Genomic DNA, 23679 nt, shown 5'->3' with positions numbered 1-23679 from the left:
TAAATCAGTTTATGAAAGAGCCCAATGCAAAAAAATGCATGTTGGGTCTTTGAAACAGTTCAAATCATTTCGATAATAATCCGTTTGATCTGTTTTACCGAGAAGGTCTACGGTTCGAATCCGTATAGCCCTAATATGCCCTTTTTTAGATTTTAGGATCTCTATCCTATGTTTTCTTTAGTTTAGTATAGTTTTCATTTTCTCATTAGTATTTGTTTATAGACTGGATAGGCGCCTGCGACATAGAATAGAGATAAAAGCATTACCAAAGGCTCATTCATCGAAAATCAAAATCATACAGACAGGAAAAGAAAAACGAATTTCTATCAAATCAATAGAAGAAAGGATCCTTTCCCTGATTTGAATCCCGTCCTCCTTCAAATAGGATATCTCTAGACTTCCCTATAATAACTGCAATGATTTTATCCATTTTGCGAATTCCTACTTTGTTTTAAGTATATTTATTACTTTGTTTATAGATACATTATGTAAATTGATCAACTTTAAATAGAAAAAATAAAGTAAAGAGTAAATAAGAAAACAGAATATTCTGTCTCATAGTTCTGAAATAGAGTTCTTTATTTTTATTTTATAGTATTACTTCTCATTAATTATACTGCATAGATTAGTCCTACTATCTTAATTAGGTTCTAATTTAGTAGTATTCTCATTTTTATTTAATAGTCTCTTATTATTTTATTATTAAATATTAAATAAAGGATAGAGCTATTCTTTTTTCTAGAGATTCTAGAGAAAGCGAGACAAAGTGAAACGAGAAAGTTTTCTTTATATAAGAATTAGATCTACATACACCATATCTAAATAGAATGGAAATCCAAAAGAAAGGGAGTTGGGATTCCATTGGATGAATCTTTAAAGAAGATGCAGCACAGAGGAAACAAAGGCTAAACTTAAACTAAGCGCTTTTGTTTGAACAAAAAAGATTCTTGTTTCACCGAGGAAAAGAGAGAAGTTCTGGATAAATTGACAATGCTGAATTGAATTGACTAATTTAAGTTCCGCCTATTCCACATTAATGGGAGTACATTATGTTTCTGCTTCACGAATATGATATTTTTTGGACATTTCTAATAATAGCAAGCCTTATTCCTATTTTGGCATTTTCGATTTCAGGACTTTTAGCCCCGGTTAGTGAAGGACCAGAGAAGCTTTCTAGTTATGAATCGGGTATAGAACCCATGGGAGGGGCTTGGGTACAATTCCGAATACGCTATTATATGTTTGCGCTCGTTTTTGTTGTTTTTGATGTGGAAACCGTCTTTCTATACCCTTGGGCAATGAGTTTCGACGTATTGGGTGTATCCGTTTTTATCGAAGCTTTGATTTTCGTGCTTATCTTAGTTGTTGGTTTAGTTTATGCATGGCGAAAAGGAGCCTTGGAATGGTCTTAACTGAATATAGACAAAAAAAAAGAAGGAAAAGATTCTATTATGAGACAGTTTAGAATTTGATTGAGTTTCCCTTACTTGACCAAACAAGTTCCAATTCTGTTATTTCAATACACCAAATGATCTTTCGAATTGGTCAAGACTCTCCAGTTTATGGCCCCTTCTATACGGTACCAGTTGTTGTTTTCTTGAATTTGCTTCATTAATAGGCTCACGATTCGACTTTGATCGTTATGGATTGGTACAAGATCAAGTCCTAGCAAGCAGACCTAATTTTAACAGCCGGTACGGTAACAAATGAAAATGGCTCCCTCTTTAGTGAGATTATACGAGCAAATGCCTGAACCAAAATACGTCATTGCTATGGGAGCCTGTACTATTACAGGGGGAATGTTCAGTACGGATTCCTATAGTACTGTTCGGGGAGTTGATAAGTTAATTCCTGTGGATGTCTACTTGCGGCGTGCCCACCTAAACCGGGAGGCAGTTATAGATGCCCTAACAAAACTTCGTAAGAAGATATCGCGAGAAATTGTTGAGGATCAAACTCTATCTCAAAATAAAAATAGATGTATTACTACCAAGTCACAAGCTTTATTGTAGGCGCATGTACTCATACAGGAACTATATGAGCAAGAATTGCTCTATCAATCACCATCTACATTAGATATATCTTCTGAAACTTTTTTCAAATACCAAAAGTTCAGTACCTTCCTACAAATTAGTGAATTAGGAGAGGGCTCTTTTGTGTAGAAAAATAAAAAGCAGTGCAATCTTTCAAACTTGCATCGAAATGTGAAATATTTATACAAAGAGGGAGAGATGAAGACAATGCAGCAGGGTTGGTTATCTAATTGGCTAGTCAAACATGAGGTGGTTCATAGATCTTTGGGCTTTGATCACCGAGGAATAGAGACTTTACAAATAAAAGCAGGGGATTGGGATTCCATTGCTGTCATTTTATATGTATATGGTTACAATTATTTACGCTCCCCAATGTGCTTATGATGTAGCACCCGGTGGATCTTTAGCTAGCGTGTATCATCTTACGAGAATACAATATGGTATAGATAATCCAGAAGAAGTCTGCATAAAAGTCTTATGCCCAAAAGGATAATCCTAGAATTCGTCTGTCTTCTGGATTTGGAGAAGTGCCGATTTTCAAGAACGCGAATCTTATGATATGGTGGAATCTCTTATGATAATCATCCGCGCCTTAAACGTATCCTAATGCCTGAAAGTTGGATAGGCTGGCCATTACGTAAGGATTATATAACCCCCAATTTTTATGAAATACAAGATGCTCATTGAATGATAAGAAATTCATGCTCACTTATACAACACAACTCCAGATTTTATTCAAGTCAAGGAATATTTATAGGTTCTTTTTCGTATGAAACGAATAACCTATTTATAATTAATTCCTAATTATACAAAAGCATTCCAGATAGACTGAGCAAAAAAAGGGTTCATTTGGATTCCCCTATTTTGAAAATCGCATATTAATTTCCTTCATATGAACAGAAAATAGGATGACTCAAAGAAGTTCTCTACCAGGAACTTTGTACCGCGCACATTACTTAGCACAACTAGGAAAATAAGATAAGATAAAGATAAGCAAGACTAAAAAAATATTCGTCGGAATAGCGGAATACAAAATTAAGAAACGCAAAAAAAATAAAGGGGAATCTCACCCCCTTCTTTATCATAAAGAAAAGATATATTTTAAAACTTCTTTAAAAAGAAAAAGAAGTGCCTCTATATTTATATTATAGATTTATCCACTTAGATGAATAAATATTATTAATGAATATGTATCACAATCCATCTCGAGTATTTGGATCAATACCTATTCGGTGGATCCTTTTTTTTTTTTTTCTCTGCCAGGAACCAGATTTTGAACTGGTGACACGAGGATTTCAGTCCTCTGCTCTACCAACTGAGCTATCCTGACCTTTTCTTGTGCATCTTCCTAGTAGAGTATTTGTATCTATGTCAATTAAAAGGACTAAAAATTAATTAAAGTATTTCAAATTTTAAATTTGAAAATGGGGGGGGTAGTCCTATGCATTGTGCATGGTTTACTTAAATAAAACTTAAAAATAGAGTGAATAACCAAGATTTCTTGCCGATACTCTAATAAAAAAGAAATCTATTCAATGAATAGGATAAGATCCATTGAGTTCTCTTCGCATTCCTTTGTGAAAGAGTAGAATGAGAAAGCTAATGAATCTTAAACCCATTGCAATGATAAAAAGAAAAAAAGTGCATTGATAAAAAGAAAAAAAAAAAAGAGGATAAATAATAATAATATAGTATAGTTAGGGAATAAAAGAGGATTTGGGGATAGAGGGACTTGAACCCTCACAACTTATAAAGTCGACGGATTTTCCTTTTACTAGAAATTTCATTGTTGTCAGTATTGACATGTAGAATGGGACTCTCTCTTTGTCCTCGTCCGATTAATCCACTTTTTTAAAGATCTCGAAAACTTTGAATTTTAATTGAAGAATTTGATTATTCAATATTCGATTGGAGTGGATTCACAATAATGAAAAAAAAAAAATATGATATGAGTTTTTTATTTCATAATCATTATCATTTCTAATTTCATTTTTAAAAAAGATAAAGAACCTATATTATAATTAGAATATAATATGAGTTCTGTGATTAATCGTTTGCTATGTCAGTATCTATACGTGTTTATTAAATGTATAAGGTATAAAACCCCTCTTTCTCTAATTTAGAACTAGAAGGAATTCCACTAACAACACAACGTAATTAACTCGATTCGTTAGAACAGCTTCCATTGAGTCTCTGCACCTATCCTTTTCCTTTGTATTCTAGTTCGAGAACCCCTTGTTTTCTCAAAACACGGATTTGGCTCAGGATTGCCCTTTTTTAATTCCAGGGTTTCTCTGAATTTGGAAGTTACCACTTAGCAGGTTTCCATACCAAGGCTCAATACAAATCAAGTCCGTAGCGTCTACCGATTTCGCCATATCCCCATTTCCCTCTTCTTTGAGACCAGGATTCCTTGTGTAATTTCATCCATCTCTTAGTTTTTTTTTTGAATCATTGAGTTCATCACTCAACGTAGTCTAGCAGTTCAGTTCGACTCTATTTGAGAGACCTCGCTTGCTTATTGCAATTCAGAATTGATTGATTCTATCCTTGATGTATTTGGCAATTCAATCCGAATCAATATATCCAAAAGTTTTTATCTCCCCCACCTCCGTCTTACTTTTTTATAGTATTCAAAATTATACTATAACGCTTGATATTTATTCTTTTTTTCTTAATCAGAATTAGCAATTTTTATTTACTCTGACTCTATGTTCCCCTTAGTGAAATATTAATCCTCAAATTATTAACAAATAATAAAGTCTATAATGATCGAATGAAAATACCAATAAATTCTATAATTTTATTTTTAATATCCTATAGTTAAGCATATCAAGCTAACTTTATCTTTAAGAAGTTTTAGTATTTTTTTTATTTTTATAAGTATAACTACCTATTTCTATTTGTTACACTATTTCCGTTATGTAAGCCCACTTAGCTCAGAGGTTAGAGCATCGCATTTGTAATGCGAGGGTCATCGGTTCAAATCCGATAGTCGGCTTTTTTTTCTCTATCGATGTTCTACGAACAAGAATCTCTTTTTTTCCGAATTAAATGGAGAATCCAGGATCTTTTATGTTTTTTACCTTACAATTTTGCTAGATACAAAACAATAAAATAAATAATATATATACAAAAAAAAAAGATTTTGATGAAATTCCATTTTTTGGGGTACTTTAGTTGATTTTACTCTGTTTATCCTGTAGTTTAATTCAGTTTTAATTTCGATGTATTCTGTAATGTAAATACAATGAAATTAATTGTGTAAAATGAAATTTCAATAAAATAAAAAAAGGAGTCTTCATGTCCCGTTATCGAGGACCTCGTTTAAAAAAAATACGCCGTCTGGGAGCTTTACCAGGACTCACTAGAAAAACACCTAAATCCGGAAGTAATCTTAAAAAAAAATTCAATTCTGGGAAAAAGGAGCAATATCGTATTCGTCTTCAAGAAAAACAGAAATTGCGTTTTCATTATGGTCTGACAGAACGACAATTACTTAGATATGTACATATCGCTGGAAAAGCAAAAAGGTCAACAGGCCAGGTTTTACTACAATTACTTGAAATGCGTTTGGATAATATCCTTTTTCGATTGGGTATGGCTTCAACCATTCCTGGGGCCCGCCAATTAGTCAACCATAGACATATTTTAGTTAATGGTCGTATAGTCAATATACCAAGTTTTCGTTGCAAACCCCGAGATATTATTACTACGAAAGATAACCAAAGATCAAAAGGTCTGGTTCAAAATTATATTGCTTCATCGGACCCGGGGAAATTGCCAAAGCATTTGGCGATTGACACGTTGGAATATAAAGGACTAGTAAATAAAATCCTAGATAGGAAGTGGGTCGGTCTCAAAATAAATGAGTTGTTAGTTGTAGAATATTACTCTCGTCAGACTTGAACTTAACGAAAAAAGGAAAGGTTCATAGAATTTTCTTCCCCTTCCCCTTTCCCCGAACTAAATCGCCCTAAGACCATTACCATTAATTTGTATTTTCCCATCAACTAGCTAAAATTGATTAACCCTAGGATTAGGATCCTTTTTTCTTTTTTCCTCTATGTGTATTTTACATACCACAGTAATTTGCTATAGAGAATTTCTAATTTCTATTAAATCAAAATAAGATAATATAAGATATTATATTATTGCTGGAAAAAATTGTTATTTGATTTGATACATTGTGATCCTTAACGTTGATGAATTAAGAAAAACGGAAAGAGAGGGATTCGAACCCTCGGTAAACAAAAGTCTACATAGCAGTTCCAATGCTACGCCTTGAACCGCTCGGCCATCTCTCCTACATAACTTATTATGGAAAATAAACTGAGTGAATAGCGAGTTTTCTTATTCCTGCAGTACAGGTACAACCGCAACCACTCGGGGGTTCCATAGTTCTATTGGAAAAATTCCTTTTGATCTAAGTGGAAGGATACAGGATTTTTTACTAGAAATTGCGCTCGCTATAAAATAAAAGTTTTAATTTGGGTTTTCCCGCAACTAAAGAAAAAGAAAATGGAAGAATTCTTCTTATTGCATAATAAAATAAAGAAACCTTAGAATTCCGTTTGCATAAGATACGCTACACCATACTATCGAAATCAAAAATAGGGTATGAGACAATTAATAACTTTGAAAACACGAAATAGTTGATAACATAAGTTGTTGTTCAGAAATAGGAAAGTGGAATGAAATCCAGTCTTAGTCAAATATTTCATATCTCTTCGTGTCCAAGCAGAAGGAAAAGGATACAATTTGAGCTGAGCGGAAAATCCATATCTCTCTTATCCATTTAAAGCATATGGATTTAGAGTAGAGCATATGGATCAATCTATTTATAATTATAAGAATCGAATGTGTTTGTTTTTATGTTATTTTGTGAAGGAATGAAAACAATTCTATATAGAATGGGTTGGGAATTATGCCTAGATCCCGTGGAAATGGAAATTTCATTGATAAGACCTCCTCAATTGTAGCCAATATTTTATTGCGAATAATTCCGACAACCTCAGGAGAAAAAAAGGCATTTACTTATTATAGAGATGGTGCGATTTGACTCTTTTTTTTGCTTTTTTTTAGCCCTACCTATACCTCAGTCTTACGAAAAAGAGAGGGGGGTTGGCATAGAGAGAACCAAATTTGTAAAGCAAACAAACCCACGCTTCGGGAAGGTGAGGCGAACTAACAATTCCTTCCGTCGTGTATCCTCGATTGATGCGGCTTCAGATACTTCAATTGTAGATTTGAGTATTGAGCGAAAGGTTACACCTACAGGATATGGTATGGTATGGATTACAGGCCAATCCTACTCTATTAGTATCCGTAGGCAGCATAGGGGAGAAAAGCACTACACCTAGAAATAGGAATCAACAAGAGAAAAACTTTGTTAGAAATTACCCCTTTCCTGATCGGTATCAGGGCTGGGAAGAATGGTTGGGATAACAAACAACCATCAGGTTTGTACTTTGGATACCCCTATAACCATCAAAGATCGTTGAAGTAGCTAATTCCTCTAAATAGGAGGCGTTGAGAACAAAGAAATTATTGGAGCTATCGTTTTCCTCTAGCATTAATAGAATTCATTGGTGTTAAGAAAAACCTCTTGTGGGAAGGTTGGCTAGAGATTTCTTGGAAAAATACCAGCCCCTTTCGGTTCATAATGAGACGGGACTAATTCTATTTTGATTCTATAGATTATTTCGCTTAGTACTATTATGTACAGAAGGGAGGAGCCGTATGAGATGAAAACCTCATGTACGGTTTTGGAACGGAGATTTTTTGAATAGAATGAACGACCGTAACGGATGTTGGCTCAATCCGAAGGAAATTATGCGGAAGCTTTGCAAAATTATTATGAAGCTACGCGACTAGAAATCGATCCCTATGATCGAAGTTATATACTCTATAACATAGGCCTTATACACACAAGCAATGGAGAGCATACAAAGGCTTTGGAATATTATTTCCGGGCACTAGAACGAAACCCCTTCTTACCGCAAGCTTTTAATAATATGGCCGTGATCTGTCATTACGTGCGACTATCTCCACTATAGAAAGAAAAAAAAAAAAGAGAGGATCAAATTTTCTAGTAAATACTAGAAAAAAAGGGCTTTCTACATAGGGATCGTAAAAACAACGATTTTTCCCTATCAGCTGTAGGAAGGAAGGACACTTCACGAGAATCAAAAAACGAAGAAAGTATGGCCTATACTACTACTCTATGGATAAAGTTTCTCAAATTGATAGAGAAAGCACCGTAAAGATCAATTAGTGAGCGACTGGGTCGATACAACTAAAAAAAACTGCTTACTTATCCCATGATATGGGGCAAAATTTAGGAATCCGCTTATGTAATAGAGCCGATCCACTAAGGGATTAAGCAGCGGTGTAGTATCAGATCCCAAAGATAGTAAGTTCTTTTTTCTTTCTTATGGAAAAAAGTCTTTTTCAAGGATTCTATAGAGATTTCATATATGAAACCGGGATAGTTACCTCTCAGAAAATTTGAACGAAGGCTCTATATCTATCTATGCTTCATTCTTCTGAAGGTGGGAAAAAAGATCAAACTGATTATTGATAAAAATTAGGGTTTGAAACTTAGGTAATTAATTTCTTCTGCTTAACCCAAGAACAAATTGGATCGATTTTTGATAAATCGAATTCAGTTAAGATAGGGGAAATTCAGATAGCAATTTCTGAGCCGTATGAGGTAGGAAACTCTCAAGTACGGTTCTAAGGGAAGGAACTTCCTATTCCGACCGAGGAGAACAGGCCATTCTACAGGGTGATTCGGAAATTGCGGAAGCTTGGTTTGATCAAGCTGCTGAATATTGGAAACAAGCTATAGCGCTTACTCCGGGAAATTATATTGAAGCACAGAACTGGTTGAAGATTACGAAGCGCTTTGAATTTGAATAAGACCATGCTCCTTCTTTTTCATAAAATGGGTGGTTTGGTTGTTGATCCATTAATCAAATAAATTAGGTCGTAAGATCGAATCAAGAATTTCATTATATCCATTTCTTATACCTTCTATTTTATATGATATTTCATAAGAATAAACCATAGGGATAGGGTCTAGAATAGAAGTAATAAAGTGAATAAAAAGAGGGGGCAATCTAAATATTGCTAATATATTAGGACCATCTTATTAATAATTCTAATGAGTTATCTTGGAATTTAGAATCAAATAAAAAACCCTATATTATGCTCAAGGAAAGTAGATATAGATAGGAGCTTATGCCCTCAAAAAAAATACACTAGTTTCTTAAATTAAAAATAAAAAAGATTTTTTTCTTACGTCGAGAAATATTTGTTTTTCAAGATAAACAATGTCCGTTAGGCACCTAATCTTTATGTCATAATAGACCCGAACACTTGCCTCGGATTGACTTCAATATATAATTGCTCCAGTGAATAACTAAAAAAAAAATAGAAGGATGGTAGATAGTAAAGAAAAGAACTAATCACAATATCTATCTTTCAAAATCTATCTTTCAAAATCTATCTTTCAAAATATATATCTTTCAAAGATTCACTAAAAAGACAGTTGGCGGGTCTCTTTGTATGTCTTGTCCGGAAAGAGGAGGACTTAATGATTATTCGTTCGCCGGAACCAGAAGTAAAAATTGTTGTGGATAGGGATCCTGTAAAAACATCTTTTGAGGAATGGGCCAGACCCGGCCATTTCTCAAGAACACTAGCTAAGGGCCCTGATACTACCACTTGGATCTGGAACCTACATGCTGATGCTCACGATTTCGATAGTCATACTGGTGATTTGGAGGAGATTTCTCGAAAAGTCTTTAGTGCTCATTTCGGGCAACTTTCCATTATCTTTCTTTGGTTGAGTGGCATGTACTTTCATGGCGCCCGTTTTTCCAATTATGAAGCATGGCTAAGTGATCCTACTCACATTGGACCCAGTGCTCAGGTAGTTTGGCCTATAGTAGGGCAAGAAATATTGAATGGTGATGTAGGCGGGGGTTTCCGAGGAATCCAAATAACCTCTGGTTTTTTTCAGCTTTGGCGAGCATCTGGAATAACTAGTGAATTACAACTCTATTGTACTGCAATTGGTGCATTGATTTTTGCAGCGTTAATGCTTTTTGCTGGTTGGTTCCATTATCACAAAGCCGCTCCCAAATTGGCCTGGTTCCAAGATGTAGAATCCATGTTGAATCACCACTTAGCGGGATTATTAGGACTTGGGTCTCTTTCTTGGGCGGGGCACCAAATTCATGTATCTTTACCAATTAACCAATTTCTTGACGCTGGGGTGGATCCTAAAGAGATACCACTTCCTCATGAATTTATCTTGAATCGGGACCTTTTGGCTCAACTTTATCCTAGTTTTGCCGAAGGAGCAACCCCTTTTTTCACTTTAAATTGGTCCAAATACGCAGAATTTCTGACTTTTCGCGGAGGACTAGATCCAGTAACCGGTGGTCTCTGGCTGACCGATATTGCGCACCATCATTTAGCTATTGCTATTCTTTTCCTAATCGCAGGTCATATGTATAGGACCAATTGGGGTATTGGCCATGGACTTAAAGATATTTTGGAGGCTCACAAGGGCCCATTTACAGGACAAGGCCATAAGGGTCTTTATGAAATCTTAACAACGTCATGGCATGCTCAATTATCTCTTAACCTAGCTATGCTAGGCTCTACAACCATTGTTGTAGCTCATCATATGTATTCTATGCCTCCCTATCCATACCTAGCTACTGACTATGGTACACAACTTTCCTTGTTCACACACCACATGTGGATTGGCGGATTTCTAATAGTCGGTGCTGCTGCACATGCAGCAATTTTTATGGTAAGAGACTATGATCCAACTACTCGATACAACGATCTATTAGATCGCGTCCTTAGACACCGCGATGCAATCATATCCCACCTTAACTGGGTATGTATATTTCTAGGTTTTCACAGTTTTGGCTTGTACATTCATAATGATACCATGAGTGCTTTAGGCCGTCCACAAGATATGTTTTCGGATACTGCCATACAATTACAACCTATCTTTGCTCAATGGGTACAAAATATCCATGCTACTGCGCCTGGCGTAACAGCTCCTGGTGCAACAACAAGTACTAGCTTAACGTGGGGAGGCGGCGAGTTAGTAGCAGTAGGTGGCAAAGTGGCTTTGTTACCTATTCCATTAGGAACCGCAGATTTTTTAGTCCATCACATTCATGCATTTACCATACATGTGACTGTATTAATACTTTTGAAAGGTGTTTTATTTGCTCGGAGTTCCCGTTTGATACCCGATAAAGCAAATCTAGGTTTTCGCTTTCCTTGCGATGGGCCTGGCCGAGGGGGAACATGTCAAGTATCCGCCTGGGATCATGTTTTCTTAGGTTTATTCTGGATGTACAATGCAATTTCGGTAGTCATTTTCCATTTCAGTTGGAAAATGCAGTCGGATGTTTGGGGTACTATAAGTGATCAAGGGGTGGTAACTCATATTACAGGGGGAAACTTTGCACAGAGTTCCATTACGATTAATGGGTGGCTTCGAGATTTCTTGTGGGCACAGGCATCGCAAGTCATTCAGTCTTATGGTTCTTCATTATCTGCATATGGTCTTTTTTTCTTAGGTGCTCATTTTGTCTGGGCCTTCAGTTTAATGTTTTTATTCAGCGGCCGTGGTTATTGGCAAGAACTCATTGAATCTATCGTTTGGGCTCATAACAAATTAAAAGTTGCTCCTGCTACTCAGCCTAGAGCCTTGAGCATTATACAAGGACGCGCTGTAGGAGTAACCCATTACCTTCTGGGTGGAATTGCCACGACATGGGCATTCTTCTTAGCGAGAATTATTGCAGTAGGATAGTGGCTAGGAGGATTTGAAAGGCATTATGGAATTAAGATTTCCCAGGTTTAGCCAAGGCTTAGCTCAGGACCCCACTACTCGTCGTATTTGGTTTGGTATTGCTACCGCACATGATTTCGAAAGTCATGATGATATTACTGAAGAACGTCTTTATCAGAACATTTTTGCTTCTCACTTTGGGCAATTAGCAATAATCTTTCTATGGACGTCCGGAAATCTGTTTCATGTAGCTTGGCAAGGAAATTTTGAATCATGGATACAGGATCCTTTACACGTAAGACCTATTGCTCATGCGATTTGGGATCCTCATTTTGGTCAACCCGCTGTGGAAGCCTTTACTCGAGGAGGTGCTGCTGGTCCAGTGAATATTGCTTATTCTGGAGTTTATCAGTGGTGGTATACAATAGGATTACGCACCAATGAGGATCTTTATACTGGAGCTCTTTTTCTATTATTTCTTTCTACGCTGTCCTTAATAGCGGGTTGGTTACATCTACAACCCAAATGGAAACCAAGCCTTTCGTGGTTCAAAAACGCGGAATCTCGTCTCAATCATCATTTGTCAGGACTTTTCGGGGTAAGTTCTTTGGCTTGGACAGGACATTTAGTTCATGTTGCTATTCCCGCATCCAGGGGGGAGTACGTTCGATGGAATAATTTCTTAGATGTATTACCCTATCCCCAGGGGTTGGGACCCCTTTTGACGGGTCAATGGAATCTTTATGCCCAAAACCCTGATTCGAGTAATCATTTATTTGGTACCGCTCAAGGAGCGGGAACTGCCATTCTAACTCTTCTTGGGGGATTCCATCCACAAACACAAAGTTTGTGGCTGACCGATATGGCTCACCATCATTTAGCTATTGCATTTATTTTTCTCATTGCCGGTCACATGTATCGAACTAACTTCGGAATTGGGCACAGTATTAAAGATCTTTTAGAAGCGCATACTCCTCCGGGGGGTCGATTAGGGCGTGGGCATAAGGGCCTTTATGACACAATCAACAATTCGATTCATTTTCAGTTAGGTCTTGCTCTAGCTTCTTTAGGGGTTATTACTTCCTTAGTAGCTCAACATATGTACTCTTTACCTCCTTATGCATTCATAGCACAAGACTTTACTACTCAAGCTGCTTTATATACTCATCACCAATATATTGCAGGGTTCATCATGACAGGGGCTTTTGCTCATGGAGCTATTTTTTTCATTAGGGATTACAATCCGGAACAGAATGAGGATAATGTATTGGCAAGAATGTTAGACCATAAAGAAGCTATCATATCTCATTTAAGTTGGGCTAGCCTCTTTCTAGGATTCCATACCTTGGGCCTTTATGTTCATAACGACGTCATGCTTGCTTTTGGTACTCCAGAAAAGCAAATCTTGATCGAACCTATATTTGCCCAATGGATACAATCTGCTCATGGCAAGACGACATATGGGTTCGATATACTCTTATCTTCAACGAATGGCCCCGCTTTCAATGCGGGTCGAAGCCTATGGTTGCCCGGATGGTTGAATGCTGTTAATGAGAATAGTAATTCGCTTTTCTTAACAATAGGACCTGGGGATTTCTTGGTTCATCATGCTATTGCTCTAGGTTTGCATACAACTACATTGATTTTAGTAAAGGGCGCTTTAGATGCACGCGGTTCCAAATTAATGCCAGATAAAAAGGATTTTGGATATAGTTTTCCTTGTGACGGCCCAGGGCGCGGCGGTACTTGTGATATTTCTGCTTGGGACGCATTTTATTTGGCAGTTTTCTGGATGTTAAATACCATTGGGTGGGTTACTTTTTATTGGCATTGGAAACATATCACATTATGGCAGGGCAACGTTTCACAATTTAATGAATCCTCCACTTATTTGATGGGATGGTTAAGAGATTACCTATGGTTAAACTCTTCACAACTTATCAATGGATATAATCCTTTTGGGATGAATAGTTTATCGGTATGGGCGTGGATGTTCTTATTTGGACATCTTGTTTGGGCTACTGGATTTATGTTCTTAATTTCCTGGCGGGGGTATTGGCAGGAATTAATTGAGACTTTAGCATGGGCTCATGAACGCACACCTTTAGCTAATTTAATTCGCTGGAGAGATAAGCCCGTGGCTCTTTCCATTGTGCAAGCAAGATTGGTTGGATTAGCTCACTTTTCCGTGGGTTATATATTCACTTATGCAGCTTTCTTGATTGCCTCAACATCAGGCAAGTTTGGTTAATTTAGTTTGTTTTTTTGTACTGTATCAGCACCTAGTTCATTACTCTTGATAGAGAGGGAGGATCTGCCTTTTTAGATTTCTTTTTCTATTTATTTTTCCATCTAGGATTAGAACCGTATACTTGGTAATAATAGCAACGACACATTATGGCAAAAAAAAGTTTGATTCAGAGGGAGAAGAAGCGGCAGAAATTAGAACAGAAATATCATTTGATTCGTCAATCTTTAAAAAAAAAGATAAGAAGCAAAGTTTCTCCCTTGAGTTTGAGTGAAAAAACGAAAATGCGAGAAAAATTGCAATCCCTACCGCGTAATAGTGCACCTACACGCCTTCATCGACGTTGTTTTTTGACCGGAAGACCTAGAGCTAACTATCGACATTTTGGGCTATCCGGACACGTACTTCGAGAAATGGTTTATGAATGTTTGTTACCGGGTGCAACAAGATCCAGTTGGTAAGGATAAAATACCCTTTCGTATTTGTATGGATTTCTGGAATTGATAATCATAGAGGAGCCCTCTTTACCATTCTGTATAAATGGACTATTCTATTTGTATAGATATTGGTAGAGGGGCGTATCCAACCCTCTTTTATCCACTAGTTACCCCTCTTTAGTTTAAGAGTATAGAGCAGTTTGGTAGCTCATAAGGCTCATAACCTTGGGGTTGCGGGTTCGATTCCCACTACCGCCTCCATACTCCTTCTTTATGATATATGCATGATATAATATATACATCATGCATTTGTATCTGGATTTTTTGATTTCCTAAAAGAGTTTTGGTCTAACAGTTTTTTCTCGGAAGAAGCAAAAAAATAAAAGAAAGAATAAAATATGAAAGAAAAGCGTCCATTGTCTAATGGATAGGACAGAGGTCTTCTAAACCTTTGGTATAGGTTCAAATCCTATTGGACGCAATCTTATTTCTATCTATTCTTTAAATAACTATACTAAACTAAAAACAAAGAAAACTTTTTTGCATGATTCAAATGAAAAAGCTTTCTCAACGATTCCTATTCTACTAACAAGAGTAGACATGCAAAATTTATTTGTTACTGAAGAGAAAACCGTTCCAGCTGTTCCTGAATAGCTTCCTTCAAAAGGATTTCCGCTTGCTCGGTGAATGTCTTGCTAGAAGATATAATTTCTTGGAATTGAGGTTTAGTATCTTTTAGATGTTTACGTAACTCATCCAGAAATTTATTTACCTGTTCAATTTCTAACGAATCAAGATATCCTCTTGTTCCGGTATAAATAGTAGCTATCTGCTCTTCCACTGGGAGAGGATTTGCCTGGGATTGTTTAAGCAATTCCCTTAATCGTCGACCCCTTGCCAATTGATTCTGACTTGTTTTATCGAGAGCAGAGGCGAATTGTGCAAAGGCTTGTAACTCTGCGAATTGCGCTAGTTCCAATTTTGATTTGCCAGCTACTTGTTTCATGGCTTTAATTTGAGCCGCGGATCCTACTCTGGAAACAGAAATACCCACATTAATAGCGGGTCGAATTCCGGCATTGAATAGATCCGCAGATAAGAATATTTGTCCATCTGTAATGGAGATTACATTAGTAGGAATATAGGCGGAAACGTCTCCAGATTGAGTCTCAACTATTGGTAAAGCGGTCATACTTCCTTCGCCTAAAAGAGAATTTAATTTAGCGGCTCTTTCTAAAAGGCGTGAATGCAAATAAAAAACATCCCCTGGATAAGCCTCACGTCCGGGAGGTCTTCTTAATAGAAGGGACATTTGGCGATAAGCTTGTGCCTGTTTGGAGAGATCATCATAAATTATTAAAGTATGCCGTTCGCGGTACATAAAATACTCAGCCAGGGCTGCTCCCGTATAAGGAGCGAGGTATTGTAATGTAGCAGGTGAATCCGCCATTTCAGCTACTACAATAGTGTATTCCATGGCCCCCTCCTCATGGAAAGTAGTTACTACTTGAGCTACGGAGGATGCTCTTTGACCGATAGCTACATAAACACATATTACACCTTGCCCTTTTTGATTGAGAATTGTATCTGTGGCTACTGCTGTTTTGCCAGTCTGTCTGTCCCCAATAATTAACTCTCGCTGACCGCGCCCTATAGGGATCATCGAATCGATAGCAATAAGCCCTGTTTGAAGAGGTTCGTATACGGAACGCCTGGAAATTATACTTGGAGCAGGAGATTCAATTAAGCGAGATTCGGAAGCTATAATTTCGCCTTTCCCATCAATAGGTTTAGCCAGAGCATTTACAACACGACCCAAGTAAGCCTCACTCACGGGTATCTGAGCAATTCTTCCTGTTGCTTTTACAAAACTTCCCTCTTGTATCATCAACCCATCGCCCATTAATACAATCCCAACATTTTTGGATTCCAAATTCAGAGCAATACCCCTAGTACCTTCTGCAAATTCGACTAATTCACCTGACATTATTTCACCAAGACCTATAATACGAGCAATCCCATCCCCCACTTGAACTACGCGACCTATATTCTCAATCCCTACTTTCCTATTATATTGTTCAATACGTTCGCGGAGAATTTTATGAATTTCGTCGACTCGAAGGGTTGCCATTAGTGTTTCTTGACTCTTTTTTCGGAAGCAAGGGGAAAAATAATGCCTAAATTCTAAACGAAAGTAGAAGTTCAAGGCCTAATTAATTTAATTATTTCTTCCATTCCAGGGACCCGAGAATGCCAATATTAGCACGAATCGTACGGAAATGTAACTCGGTATTCAAACAACTATTCAGAGTTCCTAGAGCTCCTTGTACGGCCTGTTGGAAAACCCGCTGTCGGACCTGATTCATTGCCCTTTGTTTTTCAAAATAAAGGGTTTCGTTTTTAGACTTTTCCAATTGTTCCAAACTAATAGAAGTAGCATTAATCAAATTTGCTTTTTCTCGTTCTATCTCAGAGTATCCATTCATTCGATACTCATCCGCTTCTAGTTCGACTTTCTGTAATCGAATCCGAGCTTTTTCGAGTTGCTCAATGGTCCCTCTACGCAATTCTTCTGAATTTCGAATAGTACTCAAGATCCTCTGTTTTCGATTATCTAATAAATCTTTTAATGAAAGTAGATTATTTTGTAAGTTTACAACTTTTATGATCTCTTCCCGAACCAAACATGAATCTTTCGATTCATTTGGCTCTCACGCTCCTTTTTTTTTTTCTATAGCTATTTCCATATCTTTTTTTTAAGTAATGAGCCTATCCTCTATCTTCTTTTTTATGTTTATATTTCAATATACCGAAACCTATATAAGACTAGATAAATATTAAGAGGACTCTTCCGCCTAGATAAAAATATATCATGGTCAGCAAAGTTGTTTCTTTATTTTTATTTGCCCTCTAGTTAATAATTTCAATTTCATTAAGAAAAACTAACTAAATAAATGGAAAATGAAAATTAATAGAATTCTTTTTTATTTTTTTTTTCTTCAAATCCAAAAAATTTCTCTTTTTTATACATAGGTCGTCGATTCGGCATTGGTTAAAAAAGGGCAGGGTGCCCCCTTTTTTTTCTAGTAAATAGTTCAAACCATTTTATCGATATGAGTGTTCTATATCAGATAAATTTTACATTAGCTATTTCCCGTTTAAATTGGTACTAATACTAATATAGTTGTAGAAAGAGTACCTCTTTTTGCCTGGACTTCAAGCAGTTTAGCTTTAACCGTGTTAATGGTCTCACATTCTTGGTTTATAGAGAATCAAAGTTGATTTACCAATGAGTCGCGAAATGCTATGGTTCTTCCATATGATTTCTGAATTTATTCAGAAGTAATTCGTCGAGATCGTGCACCCTTTTCTTATTTATCCGAAAAATACTAAAAAATATTATAAAGTGCAGCCGGATAGATCCAATCTATTCTTGAAATAGACAACTCGCACACACTCCCTTTCCAAAAAAAATCAAAACACCAACCACTACAGTTAGATTTATTAGATTTGTTGCTAAAATATCGGTATTAAGCCCGAAACTGCCAGCGGATGGCCAGTGAGCTAAAAAAACGAAAGAATGGGTTACATTTTTCATATGCTCTCCTCTTATAGATAGGACGAACAAAGAACAAAGTTTTTCGATCACTTACTTCGCTCGCCCTTTTTTGATCGGTTTTTTTAATGCAAATAGATTCAATCTAGTAATTTCTTTTAGATTAAGTCTTACGTCTTGTTTGACCGGTGAAAGACTTCCTTTGTTGAAATGTTCTGTTCCCAAAATTCCTAAAATAAAAGGAAAAAACTTTCCACTTTCCTAAACTAAGGACGGGAAATAAGAAGGTGAGCATATCTTCTAAATTAATAATACTCAACTCAGCCCTTCCTAGAATGGGGTATTATCTGTCCCGATAAATAGATAATTCCAGGAGTAATAAATAGGAGTAAATTAAATAAAGTATTGATATAATTGGAATTGTGGAAGCAAATACCAATTTACTAAAAAAAGAAAAAAGTATCTAATCGAAATCGAAAGAATTTTTTTTTTAAGATTAAACAAAAGGGTTCGCAAATAAAAGCGCTAGTGCCACAACTAGTCCATAAATTGTTAAAGCTTCCATAAAAGCTAGACTAAGCAATAAAGTACCTCGTATTTTACCTTCTGCTTCTGGCTGTCTCGCAATACCTTCTACAGCTTGTCCTGCAGCAGTACCTTGACCAACTCCAGGTCCAATAGAAGCAAGCCCTACGGCCAATCCAGCAGCAATAACAGAAGCAGCAGCAATTAGTGGATTCATGGTGAGTAGTTCCTCGTGTCAAAAAAAAGAAATGGTTAAGGATACAATCAACCAATAAATTCTTACTTCTAAGCTCTATTGGGGAGAAGTAAAGTAACTAAAAAGTACAAATTGAAATCAAATTGAAATGATAATGTGAATTGTCCGAACTACATAGAAGGGAATTCCATATCCATATATCGGATTAGATAATGAATCTAACCTAGGAATATATAATATAATATCCTATATATATACATTTGTTTCTTCTATTTTGTTTGCATATTTTCTCATTTTCTATTGAATCGGATTCTAAAATCATTGCTTAAAGTGGAAACCTGCATAAAAGAGGACTCCACTTATAGACATTAAGGATATTATAGTATAGATCTAGCCTGACTCCACCCTCCTTAATGCATATATACTTTGAAAATTCCATAATATAGTCTATTCTATTCTCTCTCCTACAACTCTAGGCTATATATTCATACGCATTTCTAACTATTTTTTTGCAACCAAGCAGATTATCTGGAACCATGCATGAATTGAGCTAAGCTGCAAAAAAAAAAAATACTATTTCCAAAAAGAGTCAATTCAATGATGACCCTCCATGGATTCACCTATATAGGCTGCGGCTAATGTTGCAAAAATAAGAGCTTGAATACCGCTTGTAAATAATCCAAGAAACATGACCGGTATAGGGATTACTAAGGGGACTAAAGAAACAAGAACAACAACGACTAATTCATCCGCCAATATATTCCCGAAAAGTCGAAAGCTAAGCGATAATGGTTTTGTGAAATCTTCTAGGATGTTAATTGGTAAAAGGATTGGAGTTGGTTTAATATATTTCTCGAAATAGCTCAATCCTTTTTTGCTAAGACCAGCATAAAAATATGCCGCTGACGTGAGTAAAGCTAAAGCAACAGTAGTATTTATATCATTCGTGGGCGCTGCTAATTCCCCATGGGGTAACTCTATAATTTTCCAAGGTAAAAGAGCACCCGACCAATTCGAAACAAAAATAAAAAGGAACATAGTTCCAATAAAGGGAACCCAGGGACCATATTCTTCTCCAATCTGAGTTTTGCTCAAGTCTCGAATAAACTCAAGGACATATTCAAAAAAATTCTGACCGTCGGTCGGGATGGTTTGTGGATTCCGAACAGCTATGACAACTGAACCTAGCAAGATAGTAATTACGACCCAAGAAGTGATGAGTACTTGGGCATGAATTTGGAAACCTCCTATTTGCCAATAGAAGTGTTGGCCTACTTCTACACCCGATATATCGTATAACCCCTTGAGTGTTTTAATGGAACAAGGTATAATATTCATATTGTCCTCTGATAAAAATTGAACTTCAAAAAAGGAATTCTTTTGATTCAACCATCTCTTTCTCAACTCAGCAACTTGAAGTATTAATCTTATATTTAGGATACCAAGAAAGCACATCAGATCATAATATATATCAATACCCTCTAATATATATCAATATTCCCCTTCTTTTTTCTATGCAAAAAAAATTCTATGCAAAAAAAAAGATATAGTAAAGTAAGTGATTCCATAAATTTACGCAGTTGCCCAAGAATTCACTATATATTCTTAATCAACGATTTCTTATATAGAGAGAACGGCCCTCACAAATTGAAAATACTAATTTGTTAAGAATCAATCGAATTGAAGTCATAGTGTCATCGTTGGCTGGAATCGATATATTCGCGAGATCCGGGTCACAATTTGTATCGACTAAAGAAATAGTAGGAATCCCCAAAATGGCACATTCCCGAAGAGCTATATACTCTTTTTGCTGATCAAGGACGATCACAATGTCTGGCAATCTCGTCATATATTTGATCCCGCCGAGATACCTTTGCAAAGTAGATAATTTTCTCTTCAAGATTGCCACATCTCTTTTTGGGAGATGGTGGAATTTTCCCATTTTTTCTTCTGCTCTTAAGTCTCTAAATTGAGAAAGTCTAGTTTTCGTAATCGACCAATTCGTTAACATACCACTGAACCACTTTTTATTAACATAATGACAACGAGCCCTTATTGCAGCTGATGCTACTAAATCTGTTGCTCTTTTTTTGGTACCAACAATTAAGAAACTTTTTCCCTGACTTGCTGCATCAAAAACTAAATCACAAGCTTCTGATAAAAAACGAGCCGTTCTAGCGAGATTTATAATATGAGTACCTTTACGCTTTGCCGAAATGTAAGGGGCCATTTTAGGATTCCATTTCTTAATACCATGACCAAAATGAACTCCTGCTTCTATCATCTCTTTCAAATTAATGTTCCAATATCTTCTTGTCATTTTTTCCACACTTCCTTTTTTTTAATCCTACCATTCCATTACGGAATTTAGTTCTTTTTGAAGATTAAGAAAGATCCGAAATAGCTTGAAATAAATAATAATTGTTCCGAGAGAACCTTGTACTAAGATAAGAGTTGGCCATTGATACATGGTATAAACATAACCACCTTAATGAATTAACTGACTTGTTTTACTTATTAAAATAAAAATCTTAAAAATCTAAAATTTGACCTGTTAGTGTTCTAAGTTCAAAAGTCTAGTAAAGTAAAAAATATTTTTATGGGGGTTCTTATGTCTCATAAAAATTGTTTGTTACGTCAGAATCTGAAGAAACTAATTCTGTATGGAGAAACAAAAAATCTCTCATTTCCGACGCGAATAGATTTTTTTTTTTTATTTCGAAATAAAGGTTCTTGTCTTGTGGGGAACGATGCACAAATTTTTGGAATCCGGTACCAACAGGTATAATCCCCCCCAGAACTACGTTTTCTTTCAAGCCTTTCAACCAATCAATGCGACCTCGTAGGGCAGCTTTTGCTAAAACTCGAGCAGTTTCTTGAAAACTTGCTTCAGATATGAAACTTTGGGTATTCAGGGAAGCCCTTGTTATTCCCAATAAGATTGCCCGATAATAGATCGATTCATCCAAAGCTCGTCCTGCTCGTTCCGCTCGCAATAGTCCGATTAATTCCCCAGGCGAAAAAACATTAGACATTCCATCTTCGGAAACCCGCACTTTTGATGTTACTTGGCGTATAATAATCTCTATATGTCTATTATGGATCTGTACCCCTTGGGATCGATAAACCTTTTGGATTTTATTAACCAAAGAGATACGACTTTGGGCTATGGTTAGCTCAGCTCCAATCAAGAATCCCCAAGGGACCCCAAGAATTCTTGGTATACGCTCATTCCAATCCTCAATTCTCCTTTCGAGATTCGGGGATAATGAATCAATTGAACGCGCTTCAAAGATTTGTTCCACTTTTGGAAGACCTTGCGTTATGTCACTAGATCTCGATTTTTCATATATAAACGTAACTAACCTATCTCCCTTGTAAAGGATTTCTCCATAATGACCATTAACAGTTGCTCCTGTAGTGGCCAAATAAGGTTTAGCTGCTCTTATAACAAAGGAATTCATATTTACAATGAAAATTTGACCGGATTTTTTTATGTGCGATTTAAATAGACATACATTTTCACAAATAAATTGTCCAAGGTGAATTATTGCCAATGTCTCTTCCCAAGAATCATGATGGACAAAGTGACAATTCAAAAGGAATGGATCCAACATTATGTTACTATCGAAATTAGAAATCCTTTTATTTTCATCTATTAAAGAGTATTTAAGTTCTTGAAGTACTTGGAAGGTTTGTTTTAAATTGTCAACGAACAAATATTTTTTTAACAGGATTTTATTATGCGTTAGTAAATAGTAAGATGAAGAAAAATGCGATATACTAGCTACAATAGCGCCTAAGGGCCCAAAAATTTCTCGAATAGGAATTCTAGGATTCCATTCTTTTATCGCATTGGGATGTTTTGAATTCTTGAATAAACCAATTCGAGAACAGTTGGATGCCGACAAAATCATCAAAGAGTGGTATTCTTTATTTCGATTCAACAAAGTGCCAATAGCTTCTGGATGTTGGCTAAGTGATTCAATCTTCGCCTTGGAATAAAAAGAATTGATATTGGCGCGATCTAACCTATTATGGGGAATCGGTCCTGCACTTGTCCTACCATACCTTTTTCGTGTATACGAAATAGTGGACTTGACTAACTCAATTCTTAGGAAATCGCGAATAAGATCATTTGCTCTTACCTCAACAAGGGAAGCACCAGCCTTTTCTTTTTCTTCTTGTTCCCAATTCACTACTAAGCAAGTTCTAACAAATTGACTATTTGTGTGATAAATTCTTTGAGTTAACTTGCTATTTTCATGAGAAATAAAATTGACAAGTCGAATTTGGAGATTATTTTCTTCTTGCAAGAGATCCTGCGGGAAAAGTGTTGCTAAATTTCTTCCTTCGTCCATTTCATATGCCACTGTAGGGCGAACGGAAACAAAATACTTTTCCTTGCTCTTGAGAATTTTTTTCCGTTGAACATAGACCCAATTTTTCCTTTTTTTTGATTCCTTAGAATCTTTTTTTTGTCTTTCTGGCGGTATCAAACAGCCACCTAATATCTTATCCGCCTCTTCAGGAAAATGAATATCTCCGGAAAATATTTTGAGTTCCGTATGGCTTTTTTTTCTCTTCACTCGGACCAGTCCGCCTAGTCGACTTCTTGTATTTTTTGTGAGTTGTGTATTCACTCCAATAATACTATTGTCAAGTATCTTTAGGGATGAAGATCTCGGCAAGATATGAAGTTCTTGAAGAATGAAAAAAAACCGATCTACTTCTTTTTGGTATTTTAGACTAAATTCTTTTGTTCCTCGATGCTCAATCAAACCCTCTTTTTTTAAGATGGAATCTTCCTCTGGGCTCTCGTATTCGTCCTCTGAATCTTCTTCTGAGTCTT

At 36.2% G+C, this 23679-nt stretch overlaps 3 non-coding genes across 3 annotated transcripts; 2 read left to right on the top strand and 1 right to left on the bottom strand.

Moving 5' to 3' along the window:
* The first annotated feature begins 4961 nt into the window (after positions 1 to 4961).
* On the top strand, positions 4962 to 5034 carry TRNAT-UGU (transfer RNA threonine (anticodon UGU)). Its single transcript has one exon. It is a non-coding gene; the product is annotated as a tRNA-Thr (tRNA).
* A 1219-nt stretch (positions 5035 to 6253) lies between these two features.
* Positions 6254 to 6340, bottom strand: TRNAS-GGA (transfer RNA serine (anticodon GGA)). The gene has a single exon. It is a non-coding gene; the product is annotated as a tRNA-Ser (tRNA).
* An 8619-nt stretch (positions 6341 to 14959) lies between these two features.
* Positions 14960 to 15031, top strand: TRNAR-UCU (transfer RNA arginine (anticodon UCU)). The gene has a single exon. It is a non-coding gene; the product is annotated as a tRNA-Arg (tRNA).
* Positions 15032 to 23679: the final 8648 nt, after the last annotated feature.

This window comes from Triticum urartu, unplaced genomic scaffold, assembly GCF_056163025.1.
Source record: "Triticum urartu cultivar PI428250 unplaced genomic scaffold, HENAU_Tu73 scaffold2, whole genome shotgun sequence".
NCBI lineage: Eukaryota > Viridiplantae > Streptophyta > Magnoliopsida > Poales > Poaceae > Triticum > Triticum urartu.
Note: the sequence above shows the minus strand (reverse complement) of the source record. Positions and strands in the feature narration are given on the sequence as shown.